This window comes from Ranitomeya imitator, chromosome 1, assembly GCF_032444005.1.
Source record: "Ranitomeya imitator isolate aRanImi1 chromosome 1, aRanImi1.pri, whole genome shotgun sequence".
NCBI classification, from domain to species: domain Eukaryota; kingdom Metazoa; phylum Chordata; class Amphibia; order Anura; family Dendrobatidae; genus Ranitomeya; species Ranitomeya imitator.
Window position 1 is genome coordinate 906,343,871 of NC_091282.1, and position 24,738 is coordinate 906,368,608.

Sequence of the window (24,738 nt, forward strand, 5' to 3'; positions counted from 1 at the left end):
ACATCAAGACAGAAAAGTCTTGGCAATATGGATGGATAGGCATATTAATGAAATGCAAATGATGAAACAACTGAGAAGAAAATTGTCAAAACACCTCTATAATTGCGATTATTAATGGTTGTATGAGGACAGTTCTCGCACACTGAATGTACATGGGTACACACACATCAATATCATTCATCTGGAGAAATATATCTGAGAGGTTAGATAGTGGTGTCAGAGGAGAGGGCCTGACTTCCAGTCTACACTCTGGTTCATCCCGAAAAGCGTTCACTGGAGTTGGTCAGGGTTCTGTGAGGGCCAAATTGTTTCATATCAAATACGGCCAAGTATGCCTTTATGAACCTGGGTTTTGTGCATTGGGGCAAACAATTGTTCAAAGTGTCAAGATATGCTGAAGCTTTAGCATTTCTCTATTCTAAAACTATCAAGTGTTGGCCAAACACTGAAAACCCTACAGCATTATCCCTCCTCCCCTACCAAACTTTACAGTTGGCAGTATACAGGTAACGTTCTGGCATTCACAAAACCCAAACTAGTCCACCAGACATGCCATGCTCGAATTCTGTAAGTTCTTTTTAACTACCCATTTTTTTTTCACAATTATTTGTAAAGGCAGACTGCATGGCTATGTGCTGGATTTATTACAGCGGTGGCAATAGGATTGAATGAAAAAAACTTCTATACATACACTGTATGGAGAAAGTGCAGTCATTAATATCACACTATATAGGAAAATTTCGAAGGCAATATAAAAACATTGCAAAATGATAAAAAAATAAAGGCCACATTTTTACACGCACACTAATAATAGACAGGCACCCACATGTAGTTTAATTTTATACTGTCATGCACACGAACTACATGCACACATATGCATTTACTAAAATCCAGACATGCCCACACGTTAAGGCTAGGTTCCCATTGCGTTAATGGGAACGCGCTAACGGACAGCGTTGCACGGCGAAATTAACGCCGTGCAACGCGTCCGTTAGCGCGCCCATTCACGGCAATGGGAACGCGCAGCACTAGCGCGTGCCATGTTCGGCACGCGCTAGCGACGCGCCGATGTTTCCCTTGCAGCGTCCGAGGCGCGCCCGCGGTCCGTTCCCCGCTCTCGCAGATCGGGGATCTGCGAGAGCGGGGACGTTACCGCGACCCCGTTAAAAACATTGCGTTAGCGCAACCCGCTAGCGCTAAACGGATTGCACTAACGCAATGTGACCCTAGCCTAAGTTCAGCTACTTTTGTCTAAAATGCTTTCAATGTAGTTCTTCTGTCCTAGGCAAACTATAAAATAAACAAGATCTGATTAAACATTAACCAAACATTACAAAACCTATAAAAATTAGCTTTTATTTTAAATTGTTAAAAAAAAAAAAGGCCGCACTTTTATAACGTATACGTGAGTAGATCAGGCCAGGGTCATAAATAGTCCCATGTAAGGAAAAAATCTATCCAAAAAAAAAAAAGGACCAGAAACTAGTCCTCGGTTTCCCTGGCGTGTGTTACTGATGGTAACCTTTGTTACGGTGGTCCCAGCTCTATGCAGGTCATTCACTAGGTCCTGTGTGATTCTGGAATTTTTGCTCACCATTCTTGTGATCGTTTTGACTGCACAGGGTGAGATCTTGTGTGGAGCCCCAGATCGAGGGAGATTATCAGTGGTCTTGTATGTCTTCCATTTTCTTATTATTGCTCCCACATCACAGTTGATTTCATGACACCAAGCTGCTTGCCTATTGCAGATTGTCTTCCCAGCCTGGTGCAGTGCTACAATTTTGTTTCTGGTGTCCTTCGACAGCTCTTTGGTCTTCACCATAGTGGAGTTTGGAGTGTGACTGTTTGAGGTTGTGGACCGGTATCTTTTATACTGACGAGTTAAAACAGGTTCCATTACTACAGGTAACGAGTGGAGGACAGAGGAGCCTCTTAAAGAAGAAGTTACAGGTCTGTGAGAGCCAGAAATCTTGCATGGTTTTAGGTGACCAAATACTTATTTTCCACGATATTTTGCAAAATAAATCTTGCCAAATCAGACAAGGTGATTTTCTGGATTTGTTTTCTCATTTTGACTCATAGTTGTGGTCTACCTATGATGACAATTACAGGCCTCGCTCATCTTTTTATGTGGGAGAACTTGCACAATTGGTGGCTGACTAAATACTTTTTCCCCCACTGTATCTAATTCTGAAAGTGGAAACAGCCGGGAAAATATATTTTTTGATCAATCTCCATGCTTCCAGCCATGACCAACATTACTTCTACACATCAATTCTCCAGATTCTTTTAGGACTTGGGCCTAACCATCTAATAGTAGTAGATTTTAATTTAGTACAATGTCCTGCCCTGGACCGTTCCTCACCCTCCCCTCAGACTTCAGTAGCCACTGCTTCTCTCCTACACTTCGTGGAACAGCTCTCACTCTGTGATCCATGGAGAGTGATTGCAGCTAGAGAATGCACATTTCACTCCCTTACGCACCAGTCCTTTTCCTATATTGACTACTTCCTCATCTCCACACAACTATTTCCCAACATCATAATTCTCGCATCCACCCAATACAGAACTCAGATCATGCTCCCATTTCATTATCCCCGACTTTAACATACCCAAGTCCCCAGACATAGCATTGGAGATTTCCATCCTACCTGGCAGAATCAAACGATTTCAAAAACCTTTCTAAAATTACACTGGAATGACTTTCTGGCCGACAATGTCATCCATACTGACAATATCCCTCTTCTCTGGGCCACTTCTAAGGGTACCGTCACACTATACGATTTACCTATGATCACGACCAGCGATATGACCTGGCCGTGATCGTAGGTAAATCGTATTGTGGTCGCTGGGGAGCTGTCACACAGACAGCTCTCCAGCGACCAACGATGCCGAGGTCCCTGGGTAACCAGGGTAAACATCGGGTAACTAAGCGCAGGACCGCGCTTAGTTACCCGATGTTTACCCTGGTTACAAGCGTTAAACTAAAAAAAAACAAACAGCACATACTTACATTCTGGTGTCCGTCAGGTCCCTTGCAGTCTGCTTCCCGCACTTAGTGACTGCCGGCCGTAAAGTGAAAGTGAAAGCACAGCCGCTGTGCTCTGCTTTCACTTTACGGCCGGCAGTCACAGTGCGGGAAGCAGAGACGGCAAGGGACCTGACGGACACCAGAATGTAAGTATGTGCTGTTTGTTTTTTTTTAGTTTAACGCTTGTAACCAGGGTAAACATCGGGTAACTAAGCGCGGTCCTGCACTTAGTTACCCGATGTTTACCCTGGTTACAAGCGAACGCATCGCTGGATCGCATCTCTAGATCGGTGTCACACACACCGATCTAGCGATGACAGCGGGAGATCCAGCGATGAAAGAAAGTTCCATACGATCTGCTACGACGTACGATTCTCAGCAGGATCCCTGATCGCTGCTGCGTGTCAGACACAGCGATATCGTAACGATATCGCTGGAACGTCACGAATCGTACCGTCGTAGCGATCGAAATGTTATAGTGTGACGGTACCCTAAGGCTGTCATGAGAGGCCATATCATCGGTTATCTGTCATGTAGAAGGAAAAGGCATAGAAAGAAATTTGATGCCTTGCATGCCTCCCTCCTTCAGACTCAGACAACACTTGCCCTGCCCCCATCCCCTGTTGCACAACAAACTTATTCTATGGCCAAACATCTCCTGGACTTTTTTATACACTCCCAATCACACTGGCAAATTCAATTAACACGAAACAAATTTTACCGCTGGGGAAACACAAGACGGGGAAATTGCTAGTTACCCTTACTAAAGGCAAACAACCCTACAAACCAGTTATTAAACTGCAGAACCACATAATAAGCTTGCAGATGACTGACCGTTAAGAGATCACACAAATTTTCAGTGACTACTATGAGGAGCTATAGAGAGCCTCCCCTACCAATCTTCCCACAATTGATTCCTTTTTGAACTTACCTATCATCTCTGAGCACCGAACAACAAATGATGTTAGACTCAAAGTTAACAGAGGACTAATTGAGACAAGCTATAGCAGATGCATCTAACAGTAAGACCCCAGGCCCTGATGGTCTCTCCGCTCAACATTATACGATTCTCTCCCCTGATTTAGTGCCCTTTTTGACTAACCTTTTATTGAAGCTTTTATTCAAGGAGCTTCTATCAACCAATTTGCAGACTCCTGAACAATAGTTATCCCTAAATCTAATAGAGATCCATTACTGCCACAATCTTACCACCCAATCTCATTCCTTAATCACAATTATAAACTCTTGGCAAAGATCCTAGCAATCATTGCTGCCTGGCCTTCTATGTGAGACTCAGACAAGCTTTACCCAGCGACGGAGCAGTGTGGCAAATATACGCATGGCAGTCGCAGCCAAGGTCCTGGCCCAAGACACATCAAGATCACCTGCAATTTTGAAGAGTCTGGATGCCGAAAAGGTTTTTGATAAAGTGACATGGCCTTTCCTATATGAAGTTGGGGCAGGGGAAATTTCGGCCCGAGGTTCCTACAGTATGTCCAATACCTTCATACAAATGCAAATACTTGTGTGACGATTAACGGATATAGTGCACCAACAATTGATCTCTTTCGGGGAGTCGAACAGGGATACTCTGTCACCCCTCTTATTCAACCTCTCTATAGACCTCTTACTACTCCAACTATTGCAGACCCCTATTTTTAGGGGCTTGCGATGGGTTCTAGAAAATTAAAGGTTGTGGCATTTGCAGATGATATTCTGCTGGTAGTAACTACCCCTAAACACGTCCTACACTCCCTTATATGAGAGTTGAAAGATGTGGGAGGCTTGTTGGACTATAGCGATGATGCTGTGGCCCTCCCCTCAAACCTTTATAGGTATCAAGGCTCCTGTGTCAGTTTACTACTGGCTCATTAAAAAACTTGGGTATACAGGTGACAAGACATCCAGCCACATTATACAAAACCAATATTAGTTAATATCTCAAAAACTTAGAATCCAGCTTAGTCAAATGGAAGGATTTTAGCTTGTCCTACCTAGGCAGAGCCAATTTAATTAAAATGACAGAATTTCCATGCCTTCTATACCTTTTCCATACTCTCACAATTTATTTAGCTCCTAAAAAAGAGAAACGGATCAATTAAATGTACCGCTCAGTTATCTGGGAGGGAAAAAAGCACCATATAGCCTTTAAATTACTCCAACAGTTGAGATAAATGGGGGGATAAACTTCCCTGAATCAGGAGCAGACACTAACAGCTTGGGCCCCTGTGCAAGAAATGTGTCTGCACCCCTCTCCTTTTATGGTATATATTACTTAGTTTCCTTTATTATGTATATTGCCATCTCTTATTACACATTGCCCTCTTTTGCTATGTACAGCTCCATCCCTTACACATGGGGTATATAGAGCCCTGTCTTTATTACATACCATCCTTTCTTGCTAGACAATGCAATGACGGCTTGTGTACCACAGGAAAGCTCCTTTTCTAATGGAGGAGTTGATGGACTGGTCGTCTGGTCACTGGCTGTTCCATCAGCAGTCATTTTATATCTAACAAAGGGAACTATGTAATAAGAGGGTGCAGTGAATAACAAAAATAACAAGAATGAACTATGTAAGAGACAGCACTTTACATAACAGCAGATAAATATATCAAGGGACGGCAACTAGAGAGGATGGTACGTAATAAGGGATGGTGCTGTACATAACAAAAGAGGAAATTATGTAACTAAGGATGGCGCTATACAGAATAGGTGAGTACACTATATGCTAAGGGACTGTTATACATAATAAGTGAGTACACTATACTAAGGGACTGTGTTATACATAATAAGTGAGTACACTATATACTAAGGGGCTGTGTTATACATAATAAGTGAGTACACTATATACTAAGGGACTGTGCTATAAACAAGGTTACATTCCTGTATCCGTGTGCAGTGTCAATGTGCTGCGCACCTAATTAGAGACGCTTTCTCCTGTTCTCCGTTTGGTCAGCTCTTCATATCGACATGTCCCAGCCACGACTTGTCTTGTCACGATGATCGTCACAGGCCTGAAAATAACAAGGTCACATACATTGTAGACCTACATGTGTCTCCCCCCCGAATACAGATATGTACCCCACCATTAATATACTATTAGTCACGCACCATTAAAAATATAAAAGTGATAAGCAGTGCTGTGCCCCCCATTACCTATAATTTCTGCCACCCAATAATATAAATTATTGAGTCTCTGCTCAATTACCCGTAAGGCTATTTGCACATGGAATATATGCAAGGCTTTACATTACAGGAAAAGTGAATAAGATCCCTTGAAGTCTCATGCACATGTTGCTTATTTTTTTTTTGTAGATTTGCAGCAGATTAAAATCTGCATAATGTCAATTCTTGCAGCGTATTTCTACCTTACTAATGGGGGGAAATACGTAACAAAAGCATGACAAAAATGTGGGAAAAAAATAAATGTGTCTTATGCAGCGTCCTTCCTGCCAACACATTAGGATATAAATTTTCTCATGCAAATCCTGAACGTGTGCACAGAGCCTTAGTCCCTGTCCTGTGTCCCTCCAATCCGTATAAGTCCTTGATAGCATCGTAATGAATTTGGGGGTGTGAGAAGACACCATCGGGTACTAAGCAACCTCCGCTACCTCCCAATACATTACAAGTTCCTGACCGCATCTTCTCCCACCTTTCAATTCATTATAAAGGGTCCTGTGCACATTACCCCACCCCTCCCCAATACATTTTAAGTCCCTCATAGTGTCATGAATTATGAGATGGAGGAGGACACTATCAGGGGCTTAGCACCCTCCACCATTCAATTCGTATCCATATCTAATACCCTCCCTCCTGTTCATAAGTCCATTATAAGCCCCCTTTAATCCCATCCCAATCCCCCATGTCCTCTCCACCACCTCCATTATTGTCCTCTTCACCACCCAATCATTGTTCACTCCCATCATCTTCTTCACCACCCCATCATTGTTGTCCTCCACCACCCCCATCATTCTCCTTTCCATCACCCCTATCATTGCCTTCACCACTCCCATCATTGCCCTTACCACCACCTCCACCATTGCCTTGTCCCCACCACCTCCATCATTTCCTCCCCAACTCCCCAATCATTTCTGTCTCCAACAAACAAATAATTGTTCTCCCCTTCACTCCCATAATTGTCCTCCCCCACCACTCCCATAATTGTCCTCCCCATCACCCCCATCATTGCCCTTTCCATCACCTCCATCATTGCCCGTTCCACCACCTCCATAACTGCCTTCTCCACCACCACTCCATCATTGCCCTTTCCACCACCACCATCATCATTGCCTTCTACCCAGAGGTGTAGCTGGGGTTTTGGTTCAGGGGGGGCGAAGCTTCTAAGTGGGCCCCTAACCAGGTAACCTTGTTTACAACTCGAAGACGCACCCTAAGGCCGGCGTCACATTCAGCGTATGAAAATACGGTCCGTTATTTACAGCCGTAATATGCAGAAAAGTACCCAAAATAGTGATCCGTATGTCATCCGTAGGCAGGGTGTGTCAGCGTATTTTGCGCATGGCATCCTCCATATGTAATCCGTATGGCATCCGTACTGCGAGATTTTCTCGCAGGCTTGCAAAACCGACATACGGATATACAATGGATCCATGTACTCAAATAATCGTAAAAACATATATTTTCTCTCTCTATATATATCTATATATATAATTGTCTAAGGGTTTTTCTGTCTGTCCTGGAAATCCCACGTCTCTGGTCGAGGCCTGGCGGCCTCGACCAATCAGCGACGGGCACAGCATGGCGACGATGATGTCATAAAGGTTGCCTCGACCAATCAGCGACGGGCACAGCATGGCGACGATGATGTCATAAAGGTTGCCTCGACCAATCAGCGACGGGCACAGTCTGCCGCGAATTCTGGAATCATCATTGTCCATATACTACGGGGACATGCATATTCTAGAATACCCGATGCGTTAGAATCGGGCCACAATCTAATATATATATATATATACATATATATATAATAATCATACAGCGCTAGATAGCTTAAAAGCCGGTAATTCAATTGCCGGCTTTTCCTATTTGCTACATACAGTAAACCATCTCATATCCCTTTTTTTTTTGCATATTCCACACTACTAATGTTAGTAGTGTGTATGTGCAAAATTTGGGCGCTCTAGCTATTAAAGGGTTAAATCACGGAAAAAATTGGCGTGGGCTCCCGCGCAATTTTCTCCGCCGGAATGGTAAAGCCAGTGACTGAGGACAGATATCAATAGCCTGGAGAGGGTCCATGGTTACTGTCCCCCAACCCCCCCCCCCCCCCGGCTAAAAACATCTGCCCCCAGCCACCCCAGAAAAGGCACACCTGGAAGATGCGCCTATTCTGGCACTTGGCCACTCTCTTCCCATTCCCGTGTAGCGGTGGGATATGGGGTAATGAAGGGTTAATGTCAGATTAATAATGGAGAGGCATCAATTATAACACATCCATTATTAATCCAATAGTATGAAATGGTTAAAAAAACACATTATTACAAAGTATTTTAATGAAATAAATACACAGGTTGTTGTAATATTTTATTATACTGGTAATCCACCTGAAGACCCTTGTCACCTGTAACAAATGTAAAAAAACAACAATATTCCATACCTTCCGACGATCAGTCTCGTCCCACGCTGTAAATCCATCTGAAAGGGTTAACTAATTTTACAAGCAGAAGCCTGCTAATGCAGCAGCCCCTGCCTGTAAAAACCCAGCGAATGAATGGAATGTAGGTGAATGACCTGTAGTTACCTCGAGTTGCGGTGATGCGCCCTATGCTGGATGTCCTCATATGAACTCGAGCCTGGGAAAATATTCTATACTATGCGTAGACATTTATCTTAGCTATTCTATTCTAACCTGTCAGTGTGATTTAACTGTACACCGCACTGAATTGCCGGCTTTTCTATAGAACACCGCTGCATATTTCTCGCAAGCCACACTGCTGGTCCGTGTGTAATCCGTAATTTTCTCGCCCCCATAGACTTTCATTGGCGATTTTTTTTGCGCAATACGGAGACAAACGCAGCATGCTGCGATTTTCTACGGCCGTAGAAGACCGTATAATATGGATCAGTAAAATAAGGCAAATAGGAGCTGGGCCATAGAGAATCATTGTACTGTATGCAATCCGTATTTTCTGCACCTCTCATACGTCCGTAAAACTCGCTAGTGTGACGCCGGCCTAATAGTGGAGGAGAGCCTCAGCAGATGACAGATGTTACTAAAAATAATCTCTATATAAAGACCAATATTGATATTACTGCCATATGATCAGTGGTAGATACCAGTCCTACAGAACAAATAAGAGATCACAGTAGTTACAGATAATGTCTTACCGCTAACGTCCTTTCTGATGGAATCGTTCATTTTTCCCGTCTCTACCATCTGGCCCAGACCGACATGACAACTTCTTCCAGCCACGACTCCGCTGCAGAGAATACAACAAAGACACGTTTCACTTCTCATATTCTAGCCCCATCACCATCTATTCCCAACCTGCACAAACTCCTTATCCTGCTGATACCAATACTGAGCCGCTGCTGCCATATGTGTCCCTATTACTGCCCCTAATACCCCAATACTGAGCCGCTGCTGCCATATGTGTCCCTTTTTTCAGCCCCTAATACAGCAATACTGAGCTGCTGCTGCCATATGTATCTCTATTACTGCCCCTGATACCCCATACTGAGCTGCTGCTGCCATATGTCCCTATTACTGCCCCTGATACCCCAATGCGGAGCCAATGCTGCCGTATGTGTCCTTATTACTGCCCCTAATACCTCAATACTGAGCCCCTTCTGCCATGTGTCCCTATTACTGCACCTGACACCCCAGTACTGAGCCGGTGTATTACTGCACCTGATACCCCAATACCGAGCTGCTGCTGCTGTATGTGTCCCTATTACTGCACCTGATACCCCAATGCTGAGCCGCTGCTGCCGTATGTGTCCCTATTACTGCACCTGATACCCCAATACTGAGCCGTTGCTGCCGTATATGTGGCTATTACTGCACCTGATGTGTGGTTCTCTGTGCCTTCTAAATTCTAAAGCACCCCTCTATGATATAGTAATACTGGGTGTAAGTGCCCTAGAAAACACTGCCCAAATTTTGCCCCCTAGAAAGTAATATTGCCATGTGTGTCCCTTTGATAGTCACAGTAACTTGAGTTCACCTATAACAATAAGTGCCCACTTTACATTTAATAATGTCCCTAGTCTGCCCCCCTGTACAGCTCCCCTATACACAGTATGATGCTCTCTTAAACACAGTATAATGCCCCCTCGCTGTATAGTACCACCCACACAGTATACTGACCCCTTAATAGCCTCCAAACTGTTTGATGGCTCCAACACTGTATGATGGCCCTTTCACTGTATTCCCCACAATGTATGATGCCCCTCTAGATAGCCTCCATATGGTATAATGTACCAGATCGTCCTCGATACAGTATAATGCACCAGATAGTCCTCAATATAGTATAATGCACCAGATAGTCCTCAATATAGTATAATGCACTCCCCATAGGCCTACTCTTTATTGCATAATGCACCCCCATAGGCAGACTTTCTATAGCACAAGGCAGCACCCATAGGCAGACTCTGTAGTATAAGACAGCACCTCCATAGGCAGACCCTGTAGTATAAGGCAGAATCCCGCAGGCAGACCCTGTAGTATAAAGCAGAACCCCCATAGGCAGACCCTGTAGTATAAGACAGCACCCCATAGGCAGACCCTGTAGTATAAGGTAGCACCCCGCAGGTAGACCTTGTATAGAGCAGCACCTCTATAGGCAGACCCTGTAGTATAAGACAGCACCCCATAGGCAGACCCTGTAATATAAGGTAGCACCCCAATAGGCAGACCCTGTAGTATAAGACAGACCCCCCATAGGCAGACCCTGTAGCATAAGACAGACCCCCTCATGGGCAGACCCTGTAGTATAAGGCAGACCCCCCATAGGCAGACCCTGTAGTATAAGACAGACCCCCCCATAGGCAGATCCTGTAGTATAAGGCAGACCCTGTAGTATAAGGCTGCCGTCACACTAGCAGAATTTGGTCAGTATTTTACATCAGTATTTGCAAGCCAAAACCAGGAGTGGGTGATAAATACAGAAGTGGTGCATGTTTCTATTATACTTTTCCTCTATTTGTTCCACTCCCGGTTTTGGCTTACAAATACTGATGTAAAATACTGACCAAATACTGCTAGTGTGACGGCAGCCTAAGACAGACCCCCTCATGGGCAGACCCTGTAGTATAAGACAGACCCCCCCCATAGGCAGACCCTGTAGTCTAAGGCAGACCCCCCCCATAGGCAGATCCTGTAGTATAAGGCAGACCCCCCCCCCCCCCATAGACAGATCCTGTAGTACAGGTCCTTCTCAAAAAATTAGCATATAGTGTTAAATTTCATTATTTACCATAATGTAATGATTACAATTAAACTTTCATATATTATAGATTCATTATCCACCAACTGAAATTTGTCAGGTCTTTTATTGTTTTAACCCCTTCAAGACCCAGCCTATTTTGACCTTAAAGACCTTGCCGTTTTTTGCAATTCTGACCAGTGTCCCTTTATGAGGTAATAACTCAGGAACGCTTCAACGGATCCTAGCGGTTCTGAGATTGTTTTTTCGTGACATATTGGGCTTCATGTTAGTGGTAAATTTAGGTCAATAAATTCTGCATTTATTTGTGATAAACACGGAAATTTGGCGAAAATTTTGAAAATTTCGCAATTTTCACATTTTGAATTTTTATTCTGTTAAACCAGAGAGATATGTGACACAAAATAGTTAATAAATAACATTTCCCACATGTTTACTTTACATCAGCACAATTTTGGAAACAAAATTTTTTTTTGTTAGGAAGTTATAAGGGTTAAAATTTGACCAGCGATTTGTCATTTTTACAACGAAATTTACAAAACCATTTTTTTTAGGGACCACCTCACATTTGAAGTCAGTTTGAGGGGTCTATATGGCTGAAAATACCCAAAAGTGACACCATTCTAAAAACTGCACCCCTCAAGGTACTCAAAACCACATTCAAGAAGTTTATTAACCCTTCAGGTGCTTCACAGCAGCAGAAGCAACATGGAAGGAAAAAATGAACATTTAACTTTTTAGTCACAAAAATTATCTTTTAGCAACAATTTTTTTATTTTCCCAATGGTAAAAGGAGAAACTGAACCACGAAAGTTGTTGTCCAATTTGTCCTGAGTACGCTGATACCTCATATGTGGGGGTAAACCACTGTTTGGGCGCACGGCAGGGCTTGGAAGGGAAGGAGCGCCATTTGACTTTTTGAATCAAAAATTGGCTCCACTCTTTAGCGGACACCATGTCACGTTTGGAGAGCCCCCGTGTGCCTAAAAATTGGAGCTCCCCCACAAATGACCCCATTTTGGAAACTAGACGCCCCAAGGAACTTATCTAGATGCATAGTGAGCACTTTGAACCCCCAGGTGCTTCACAAATTGATCCGTAAAAATGAAAAAGTACTTTTTTTTCACAAAAAAATTCTTTTAGCCTCAATTTTTTCATTTTCACATGGGCAACAGGATAAAATGGATCCTAAAATGTGTTGGGCAATTTCTCCTGAGTACACCAATACCTCACATGTGGGGGTAAACCACTGTTTGGGCACATGGTAAGGCTCGGAAGGGAAGGAGCGCCATTTGACTTTTTGAATGAAAAATTATTTCCATCGTTAGCGGACACCATGTCGCGTTTGGATAGCTCCTGTGTGCCTAAACATTGGCGCTCCCCCACAAGTGACCCCATTTTGGAAACTAGACCCCCCAAGGAACTTATTTAGATGCCTAGTGAGCACTTTAAACCCTCAGGTGCTTCACAAATTGATCTGTAAAAATGAAAAAGTACTTTTTTTTCACAAAAAAATTATTTTCGCCTCAATTTTTTCATTTTCACATGGGCAGTAGGATAAAATGGATCATAAAATTTGTTGGGCAATTTCTCCCGAGTACGCCGATACCTCATATGTGGGGGTAAACCACTGTTTGGGCACACGGCAGGGCTCGGAAGGGAAGGCGCGCCATTTGACTTTTTGAATGGAAAATTAGCTCCAATTGTTAGCGGACACCATGTCGCGTTTGGAGAGCCCCCTGTGTGCCTAAACATTGGAGCTCCCCCACAAGTGACCCCATTTTGGAAACTAGACCCCCCAAGGAACTTATCTAGATGCATATTGAGCACTTTAAACCCCCAGGTGCTTCACAGAAGTTTATAACGCAGAGCCATGAAAATAAAAAATAATTTTTCTTTCCTCAAAAATGATTTTTTAGCCTGGAATTTCCTATTTTGCCAAGGATAATGGGAGAAATTGGACCCCAAATATTGTTGTCCAGTTTGTCCTGAGTACGCTGATACCCCATATGTGGGGGTAAACCACTGTTTGGGCGCACGGCAGGGCTCGGAAGGGATGGCACGCCATTTGGCTTTTTAAATGGAAAATTAGCTCCAATCATTAGCGGACACCATGTCACGTTTGGAGAGCCCCTGTGTGCTTAAACATTGGAGATCCCCCAGAAATGACACCATTTTGGAAACTAGACCCCCAAAGGAACTAATCTAGATGTGTGGTGAGGACTTTGAACCCCCAAGTGCTTCACAGAAGTTTATAACGCAGAGCCATGAAAATAAAAAAAAAAATTATTTTCTCAAAAATGATCTTTTAGCCTGCAATTTTTTATTTTCCCAAGGGTAACAGGAGAAATTTGACCCCAAAAGTTGTTGTCCAGTTTCTCCTGAGTACGCTGATACCCCATATGTGGGGGTAAATCACTGTTTGGGCACATGCCGGGGCTCGGAAGTGAAGTAGTGACGTTTTGAAATGCAGACTTTGATGGAATGCTCTGTGGGCGTCACGTTGCGTTTGCAGAGCCCCTGATGTGGCTTAACAGTAGAAACCCCCCACAAGTGACCCCATTTTGGAAACTAGACCCCCAAAGGAACTTATCTAGATGTGTGGTGAGCACTTTGAACCCCCAAGTGCTTCATAGAAGTTTATAATGCAGAGCCGTGAAAATAATAAATACGTTTTCTTTCCTCAAAAATAATTATTTAGCCCAGAATTTTTTAATTTTCCCAAGGGTAACAGGAGAAATTTGACCCCAAAAGTTGTTGTCCAGTTTCTCCTGAGTACGGTGATACCCCATATGTGGGGGTAAACTACTGTTTGGGCACATGCCGGGGCTTGGAATTGAAGTAGTGACGTTTTGAAATGCAGACTTTGATGGAATGCTCTGCGGGCGTCACGTTGCGTTTGCAGAGCCCCTGATGTGCCTAAACAGTAGAAACCCCCCACAAGTGACCCCATTTTGGAAACTAGACCCTGAAAGGAACTTATCTAGATGTGTGGTGAGCACTTTGAACCCCCAAGTGCTTCATAGAAGTTTATAATGCAGAGCCGTGAAAATAATAAATACGTTTTCTTTCCTCAAAAATAATTATTTAGCCCAGAATTTTTTATTTTCCCAAGGGTTACAGGAGAAATTGGACCCCAAAAGTTGTTGTCCAGTTTCTCCTGAGTACGCTGATACCCCATATGTGGGGGTAAACCACTGTTTGGGCACACGTAGGGGCTCAGAAGGGAAGTAGTGACTTTTGAAATGCAGACTTTGATGGAATGGTCTGCGGGTGTCACGTTGCGTTTGCAGAGCCCCTGGTGTGCCTAAACAGTAGAGACCCCCCACAAGTGACCCCATTTTAGAAACTAGACCCCCCAAGGAACTTATCTAGATATGTGGTGAGCACTTTGAACCCCCAAGTGCTTCACAGACGTTTACAACGCAGAGCCGTGAAAATAAAAAATCATTTTTCTTTCCTCAAAAATTATGTTTTAGCAAGCATTTTTTTAGATTCACAAGGGTAACAGGAGAAATTGGACCCCAGTAATTGTTGCGCAGTTTGTCCTGAGTATGCTGGTACCCCATATGTGGGGGTAAACCACTGTTTGGGCACACGTCAGGGCTCGGAAGTGAGGGAGCACCATTTGACTTTTTGAATACGAGATTGGCTGGAATCAATGGTGGCGCCATGTTGCGTTTGGAGACCCCTGATGTGCCTAAACAGTGGTAACCCCTCAATTCTAACTCCAACACTAACCCCAACACACCCCTAACCCTAATCCCAACTGTAGCCATAACCCTAATCACAACACTAACCCCAACACACCCCTAACCCTAATCCCAACTGTAGCCATAATCCTAATCACAACCCTAACCCCAACACACCCCTAACCACAACACTAACCCCAACACACCCCTAACCCTAACCACAACCCTAATTCCAACCCTAACCCTAAGGCTATGTGCCCACGTTGCGGATTCGTGTGAGATATTTCCGCACCATTTTTGAAAAATCGGCGGGTAAAAGGCACTGTGTTTTACCTGCGGATTTTCCGCGGATTTCCAGTGTTTTTTGTGCGGATTTCACCTGCGGATTCCTATTGAGGAACAGGTGTAAAACGCTGCGGAATCCGCACAAAGAATTGACATGCTGCGGAAAATACAACGCAGCGTTCCCGCGCGGTATTTTCCGCACCATGGGCACAGCGGATTTGGTTTTCCATATGTTTACATGGTACTGTAAACCTGATGGAACACTGCTGCGGATCCGCAGCCAAATCCGCACCGTGTGCACATAGCCTAATTCTAAAGGTATGTGCACACGCTGCGGATCCGCAGCAGTTTCCCATGAGTGTACAGTTCAATGTAAACCTATGGGAAACAAAAATCGCTGTACACATGCTGCGGAAAAACTGCACGGAAACGCAGCGGTTTACATTCCGCAGCATGTCACTTCTTTGTGCGGATTCCGCAGCGGTTTTACAACTGCTCCAATAGAAAATCGCAATTGTAAAACCGCAGTGAAATGCGCAGAAAAAAACGCGGTAAATCCGCCATAAATCCGCAGCGGTTTAGCACTGCGGATTTATCAAATCCGCAGCGGAAAAATCCGCAGAGGACCAGAATACGTGTGCACATTCCTAACCCTACCCCTAACCCTACCCCTAACCCTACCCCTACCCCTAACCCTAACCCTACCCCTAACCCTACCCCTAACCCTAGCCCTAACCCTAGCCCTAACCCTAACCCTACCCCTAACCCTACCCCTAACCCTACCCCTAACCCTAACCCTATTCTAACATTAGTGGAAAAAAAAAATTTCTTTATTTTTTTATTGTCCCTACCTATGGGGGTGACAAAGGGGGGGGGTCATTTATTATTTTTTTTATTTTGATCACTGAGATAGATTATATCTCAGTGATCAAAATGCACTTTGGAACGAATCTGCCGGCCGGCAGATTCGGCGGGCGCACTGCACATGCGCCCGCCATTTTGGAAGATGGCGGCGCCCGGGAGAAGACGGACGGGACCACGGCTGGATCGGTAAGTATGATAGGGTGGGGGGGGACCACGGGGGGGGGATCGGAGCACGGGGGGGGGGGATCGGAGCACGGGGGGGGGGAATCGGAGCGCGGGAGGGGTGGAACGGAGCGCGGGGGGCGTGGAACGGAGCACGGGGGGGCTGGAATGGAGCACGGGGGGGTGGAACGGAGCACGGGGGGGGGGTGGATCGGAGTGCAGGGGGGGTGATTGGAGCACGGGGGGGTGATTGGAGCACGGGGGGAGCGGACACGAGCACGGGGGGGAGCGGAGCACTGGATGGAGGGGAGCCGGAGCAGTGTACCGGCCAGATCGGGGGGGTGGGGGGGCGATCGGAGGGGTGGGGTGGGGGCACACTAGTATTTCCAGCCATGGCCGATGATATTTCAGCATCGGCCATGGCTGGATTGTAATATTTCACCCGTTATAATGGGTGAAATATTACAAATCGCTCTGATTGGCAGTTTCACTTTCAACAGCCAATCAGAGCGATCGTAGCCACGAGGGGGTGAAGCCACCCCCCCTGGGCTAAACTACCACTCCCCCTGTCCCTGCAGATCGGGTGAAATGGGAGTTAACCCTTTCACCCGATCTGCAGGGACGCGATCTTTCCATGACGCCGCATAGGCGTCATGGGTCGGAATGGCACCGACTTTCATGACGCCTACGTGGCGTCATGGGTCGGGAAGGGGTTAATACTGATGATTTTGGCATACAACTCCTGATAACCCAAAAAACCTGTCTCAATAAATTAGCATATTTCACCCATCCAATCAAATAACAGTGTCTTTTAATAACAAACAAAAAAACCAACAAATAATAATGTTCAGTTATGCACTCAATACTTGGTCGGGAATCCTTTGGCAGAAATGACTGCTTCAATGCGGCGTGGCATGGAGGCAATCAGCCTGTGACACTGCTGAGATGTTATGGAGGCCCAGGATGCTTCAATAGCGGCCTTAAGCTCATCCAGAGTGTTGGGTCTTGCGTCTCTCAACTTTCTCTTCACAATATCCCACAGATTCTCTATGGGGTTCAGGTCAGGAGAGTTGGCAGGCCAATTGAGCACAGTAATACCATGGTCAGTAAACCATTTACCAGTGGTTTTGGCACTGTGAGCAGGTGCCAGGTCGTGCTGAAAAATGAAATCTTCATCTCCATAAAGCATTTCAGCCGATGGAAGCATGAAGTGCTCCAAAATCTCCTGATAGCTAGCTGCATTGACCCTGCCCTTGATGAAACACAGTGGACCAACACCAGCAGCTGACATGGCACCCCACACCATCACTGACTGTGGGTACTTGACACTGGACTTCAGGCATTTTGGCATTTCCTTCTCCCCAGTCTTCCTCCAGACTCTGGCACCTTGATTTCCGAATGACATGCAAAATTTGCTTTCATCAGAAAAAAGTACTTGGGACCACTTAGCAACAGTCCAGTGCTGCTTCTCTGTAGCCCAGGTCAGGCGCCTCTGCCGCTGTTTATGGTTCAAAAGTGGCTTTACCTGGGGAATGCGGCACCTGTAGCCCATTTCCTGCACACGCCTGTGCACGGTGGCTCTGGATGTTTCCACACCAGACTCAGTCCACTGCTTCCTCAGGTTCCCCAAGGTCTGGAATCGGTCCTTCTCCACAATCTTCCTCAGGGTCCTGTCTCCTCTTCTCGTTGTACAGCGTTTTCTGCCACATTGTTTCCTTCCAACAGACTTACCATTGAGGTGCCTTGATACAGCACTCTGGGAACAGCCTATTTGTTGAGAAATTTCTTTCTGGGTCTTACCCTCTTGCTTGAGGGTGTCAATGATGGCCTTCTTGACATCTGTCAGGTCGCTAGTCTTACCCATGATGGGGGTTTTGAGTAATGAACCAGGCAGGGAGTTTCTAAAAGCCTCAGGTATCTTTTGCATGTGTTTAGAGTTAATTAGTTGATTCAGAAGATTAGGGTAATAGGTCGTTTAGAGAACCTTTTCTTGATATGCTAATTTATTGAGACAGGTTTTTTGGGTTATCAGGAGTTGTATGCCAAAATCATCAGTATTAAAACAATAAAAGACCTGACAAATTTCAGTTGGTGGATAATGAATCTATAATCTATGAAAGTTTAATTGTAATCATTACATTATGGTAAATAATGAAATTTAACACTATATGCTAATTTTTTGAGAAGGACCTGTATAAGCCAGACTTCCCCATAGGCAGATCCTATAGTATTAGGCAGACCCTGTAGTATTAGGCAGCACCCCATAAAAAAATAAACACCTCTCTTCTTCCTGGTTCCTGCGCTGCTCTGAGCGCCCACTCATCTCCTCAAAGGGCGCTGGGCAGTGACGTCATCGCACCCGCTGTCGGCGTCGCCGACGTCAGACGCTGACAGGGGGATGATGGGGGAAGGAGCGCAGTGCTCCTTCCCTCATCATTGTGGTCAGCTGTATCGGCTAAATGCCGGTACAGCTGACCTTGCGATGACAGGCGGGGGGCCCACTGCTGGCAACGTGGCCCCCCTCCTGCTCAGGGGTCCCATAGCGGCCGGAAGCAGAGCAGGGAGATCGATTCTCCCTGCGTGCTGTGTAACTTCGGGTGAGCCCCCTCTGAGCACCGGGACGCCCGCACCCTCTGCCCCCCCGGTAGCTACGCTACTGCTTCTACCCCACAACCTCCATTATTGCCTTCACCTACCCAGCAGCCGTAGTGCGCACACACATACATACACACACACTTACTCACCCACACAGCGCCACTCACCTCTCCGCACGTTCCCCACAGCCGCAATGCACACACAAATACACACAGCACCACTCACTTCTCCGCACGTTCCCTGCAGCCGCAGCATCTTCATTGCCAGCTGCTTCGTTCTCTCTGATACAGAAGCGTGCTGAATGATGATGTTATTCAGCCACATGACTGTGACCGCAAACAGCATGGATCCCTGCTGCTCTGCTCCACTGCCACAGGAGCTGCAGGGATTGCTCCCTGCCCGCTGCACATGAGGGTAATCTGGCCATGCTGTCATCTTCCTGAGCATGAGTGGAGACCATGCCTGCTTAGATGGTTCACTAAATCTAATTCCTCTTCTGGCCAAATAGCCACCAACTACAAATTCATCCATATAGCCCTGGATTATGAGCAATCCCAATCTCCGCTAACAAAATGATCGAGGACTTCAGCTTGTCCTGCAACACTATTCTGAAAGCTCCAGATCAAGCCTATAAATTCCTCCCCTCAGCTCTTTTCCTGGAAATGAGACTGAAAATCTGTCATCTATCCTACCTAACTCCACAAAAGGGTCATAGAATGGGGCTGTACACAACTTCCAAATGTTTGAAATGCCACTCCCCAGGGGCCAACTTGTTCCATTGCCTTTGGGCATGCCCTGTCATTAGACCATTTTGGGAGAAAGTATGACGATTCACCCATCACACATCTGACAAACTTTGCTCCTGACGAATCTCTATGCCATGTTTGGATATTTAAAACCAGATAAATACACCTGCTCTCCAGGAGCCCACAAACTACTATATTTAGTGGCAGCAGCAGGTACTAAGGCCATTCTGCAGAGTCAGACATAGATCCACGACCATGCCCCTCCCTTCAAGATCTTTATAGAAAAACTTGCTTGTGCTTCAGATGGATTGGGTTGAGGCCTCCTTGCATAAAGAGGGAAGGGTGCAGTCCTTTTTTGAAACTTGGGAAAGCTTCATCTTTGCTTCCACAACGTATCCAGGATGACATTAAAACTTGTTTTCAGCCAACAGTCTGGTATTAAAAACAGCTACTATTAGGAGAGACACCTATATAGTAATATCTGTGGGAGAGCCGCTGCATGGAGTCACTTCTGGGTGTTGGGGGGGGGGGGGTTCCACTTTGGCGTCGTTGGGTCCTGAGCTTAAAGTTAAGCACCCATGTTTTGTGTCTGATAGGTAAAAAAATGTACCTGTTTCTGACAGACTTTGTTCCCCCTCTTTCCCTCCCTTTCCTGGTTTTTGTTTTGGATTATTCTACTTTGAACCAATGCAATATCTGGAATAGATGTTTTGACATATGCCTCAGGTAATGTTTGCATTGATGTATGTATATAAGAAAAAAATCTTTGCATTCTATAAAAACAAGGTTAAAAAAAACTTACCTGCTGCTGCCTATGAAATCTATGGAGAGTAGAGGCAGACAAACAGATTGTGCTGCTGCTTTCCGCACTTTCCCAGGGTCAGAAAACAGTGAAAAACATCCCATTTACTTGCTTCAGGTATTGACATACAGTGGGCACGGAAAGTATTCATACCCCTTTAAATTTTTTACTCTTTCATTGCAGCCATTTGGTAAGTTCAAAAAAGTTCATTTTTTTCTCATTTATGTACACTCTGCACCCCATCTTGAGTGAAAAAAAAAAAACAAATGTAGTAATTTTTGCAAATTTATTAAAAAAGAAAAACTGAAATATCACATGGTCATAAGTATTCAGACCCTTTGCTCAGTAGTACAGGAGAAGCACCTTTTTGAGCTAGTACAGCCATAAGTTTTCTTGGGAATGATCCAACAAGTTTTTAACACCTGGATTTGGGGATCCGCTGCCATTCTTCCTTGCAGATCCTCTCTAGTTCCATCAGGTTGGATGGTGAACGTTGGTGGACAGCCATTTTCAGGTCTCTCCAGAGAGGCTCAATTGGGTTTAGGTCAGGGCTTTGGCTGGGCCAGTCAAGAATAGTCACAGAATTGTTCTGAAGCCGCTGCTTTGTTATTTTAGCTGTGTGCTTAGGGTTATTGTCTTGTTGGAAGGTGAACCTTCGGCCAAGTATGAGGTCCAGAGCACTCTGAAAGAGGTTTTCATCCAGGATATCTCTGTACTTGGCCGCATTCATGTTTCCTTCAATGACAACCAGTTGTCCTGACCCTGCAGCTTAAAAACACGGGAAGGGCAGCATCCAAAAAGGAAAACCAAAATATAAAAACAACTAAGGGCGCTGCACAGGGGGTTATTCCTTAATTTTCCTCCTGCTGCAAATAAACGGACACAACTACCAAAATGTCCGATAAAAAGTGTAAAAAAACACAAGCAAGTATATGTATATTTGCACTGGAGGTACCAATAAATCTAAAAAACAATTAGTAAAAAGGCTGTCTGCATAAGGTGATATTCCTCATACCATATCCAAACGATTACTTTATTGGCATATTGTTTTCCTTCATTTATGCAGTCCAAACGATTAACAGGTGTTCACATATATGTTCACGTTACTGCAATCTCCCAAATGTATGCACAGCAGTAACTTTTCCAAAGATGTATGAGGAAAGGGTGTTAAACCTGTCCCGGCCGGTGACAGTCACCCCTTACCTCACAGGCGATACTCCCGGATCTTCAGCGGTAAGATCGCGCTTCCACGAACAATTTCCCAGCGACGCTCCCGAATCTTCAGCGGTAAGCCCGCGCTTCTACAAGCAAGTTGCCGGCGAGGTGCAGTGAAGCTGCAGGACCTCGCGTGACGTCACATGCACGTGATGATACACGTGATCGGCTGACGGAATGCACCTAGGACCACAAAGCTCAATCCAACACGTTTCGGAGTCGGCAGACTCCTTCTTCAGGGATGGTCCGGTGCATAACAGAGGTGCTTTTATATCATATAGTGGATGGAAGCGCTAGGTCTATTTATTAAAGGCAAAGAGTTCAACCTCGCTGTTTAGTCCGTTTGGAATCAGTGTATTCATTTCAAAGATCCACCTGCTCTCCTCTCTTGACATCTGATGGATGAAATTCCCTCCCCGCCAGTTCTTTTTCACTTTTTTGATCCCAGTAACCACAATATCCTCCACGGAGCCCCCATGATATTCCTCAAAATGTTGTGATACGGGGTGTCCCGCGAACTTTTTACTAATATTGCGTAGATGTTCCCCAATACGTACGCTCATAGGTCGTATAGTGCGGCCTATATATAATTTCCCACACGGGCATTTTATGCCATAAATTACTCCTCGGATGGAGCAGGTTATGAAGTCCTTAATTTCTGCTTCATTATCTTTAGTAATAATACTCAATTGTTTTTTCGTGTTTAATTTCCTACACGGTAAACATTTTTTACATGGGAAGAACCCAGATGGGGCCTTTGGTGTAAACGGCAATATAGATGACACAGGTTTGCGAACAGACGGAGCGATTATATTGCCTAAGTTGTTCGCCCTCCTATACACAAATCTGGGATATTCGGCTAATGTGTTTCCAATCACTTTATCTTCCTTTAATAGACGCCAATGTTTGTTTACAATTTTTTTCAAAAGATGACTATTAGAATTGTATGGAGTTATGATCGGTATCCCTTCATTTTCCATATTATTACTTTTCTTCTCTTTCTGTTTGAGTAATTTAATTCTTGATTGTTTCCCTACTTGTTCCTTAACCCGTATAAGAGTCTCTTTGTCATATCCTTTCTGGCTAAACTTCTCTATCAGGACATTTGTCTCCTTCTTGAAATCCTCTGGTTTGGAGCAGTTTCTGTGGGCTCTTATAAATTGGCTTTTGGGGACGTTCAAAAGCCAACTAGGTAAATGGCAACTATTTAATGAGATATAATTATTTGAATCAGTGGGTTTGTGGTACAGACTGGTTTGAATCCCGTTATTTTCTATAAAAATCCTCAAATCTAAAAAATTTATTTCTTTATTGCTAGTATTCGCTGTGAAATTTAAAAAATTATTTTTATTAAGTTCATTAATAAAATCCAGTAATAAAACAGGCCCCCCTGACCATATAAAAACTGTATCGTCTATAAAACGCTGCCATAGGACCAGGTTCGCCCGTAGGAGTCCATCCCTTTTAGATGTTATCTTCCTCCCACTTACCAACATACAAGTTGGCATAACTAGGGGCGAACCTGGTACCCATGGCAGTGCCCCACTGCTGGGAGTGTTCTTCCCAAAACAGAAATTGTTGTGGGTAAGAATAAAATCTATACAATCAATGATAAAAGAAATTTGGTCACCTGGTAAAATTCCATCTTTAGTTAAAAAATGTTGAACTGCTTCGCATCCTTTTTGGTGCTGAATAACTGTATATAGAGAGGTGATATCAAGGGTGCCAATTATATAATGATCTTGCCACCGAACAGTTTGTAATATTCGTAAAACATGTGCACTATCCTTTAAGTAGGACGGGAGTGAAGGACACAGTTTCTGCAAGTGGCAGTCGACATATCTCGACATATTAGTTGTAAGGCCTCCTATAGCTGAGATTATAGGCCTGCCTGGTGGATGTAGCAAATCTTTGTGAACCTTAGGTAGATAGTAAAAGTATGGGACTCTAGGATATGTTATGTTGATAAAGTCATATTCACATTGATTTAAAAAACCTTTTTGTAGTCCCATTTTGATTAAATTTTGCATTTCAGAAATATAACTCTCAGTCGGGTCTACCTTAAGGATTTTGTATGTGCACTTATCTCCCAATAGGCACAACGATTCTTTATTATAATCCTCAGTATTTAAAATCACTATTCCCCCCCCTTTATCTGCTGGCCTTATCGTGATTTCTTTATTCTCTTGAAGTTGTCTGATTGCCATTAGTTCGCGATGAGAAGTTATATTTATATTTGGAGCAGTTCTTGTTTGGTATTTTTCTGATGTCATTAATAACGTTTTTCTGGAAAGCATTAAAAGCTTCAGAATACTCTTGAATCGGATGGAAATTAGATTTATTTTTCAAGGAGTTATGTTGATATGGATCGAATATCACTGTAGTGCCATCATCTTCATTACTAGTGAGTTTTTTCTTCACATAATATTTTTTTATGGCCAGCTTCCTCTGTTGTGAATTCTGTTGTCGGGCTCCCTCCTGTGGTCATGAATGGTACTTCGGCTGGTTCTGTACATGGACTTCTTCTGGTGGGTGTTTCTGAGTTTCACAGGTGACGAGGTTAATTCGTTAGCTGCTGCTCTATTTAACTCCACTTAGATCTTTGCTCCATGCCACCTGTCAATGTTCCAGTATTGGTCTGTTCACTCCTGGATCGTTCTTGTGACCTGTCTTCCCATCAGAAGCTAAGTTCCAGCTTGTATTTCTTTGGTTTGCTATTTTTCTGTCCAGCTTGCTATTTAATTTGTTGTCTTGCTTGCTGGAAGCTCTGGGACGCAGAGGGAGCGCCTCCGCACCGTGAGTCGGTGCAGAGGGTCTTTTTGCACCCTCTGCGTGGTCTTTTTGTAGGTTTTTGTGCTGACCGCAAAGTAACCTTTCCTATCCTCGGTCTGTTCAGTAAGTCGGGCTTCACTTTGCTAAATCTATTTCATCT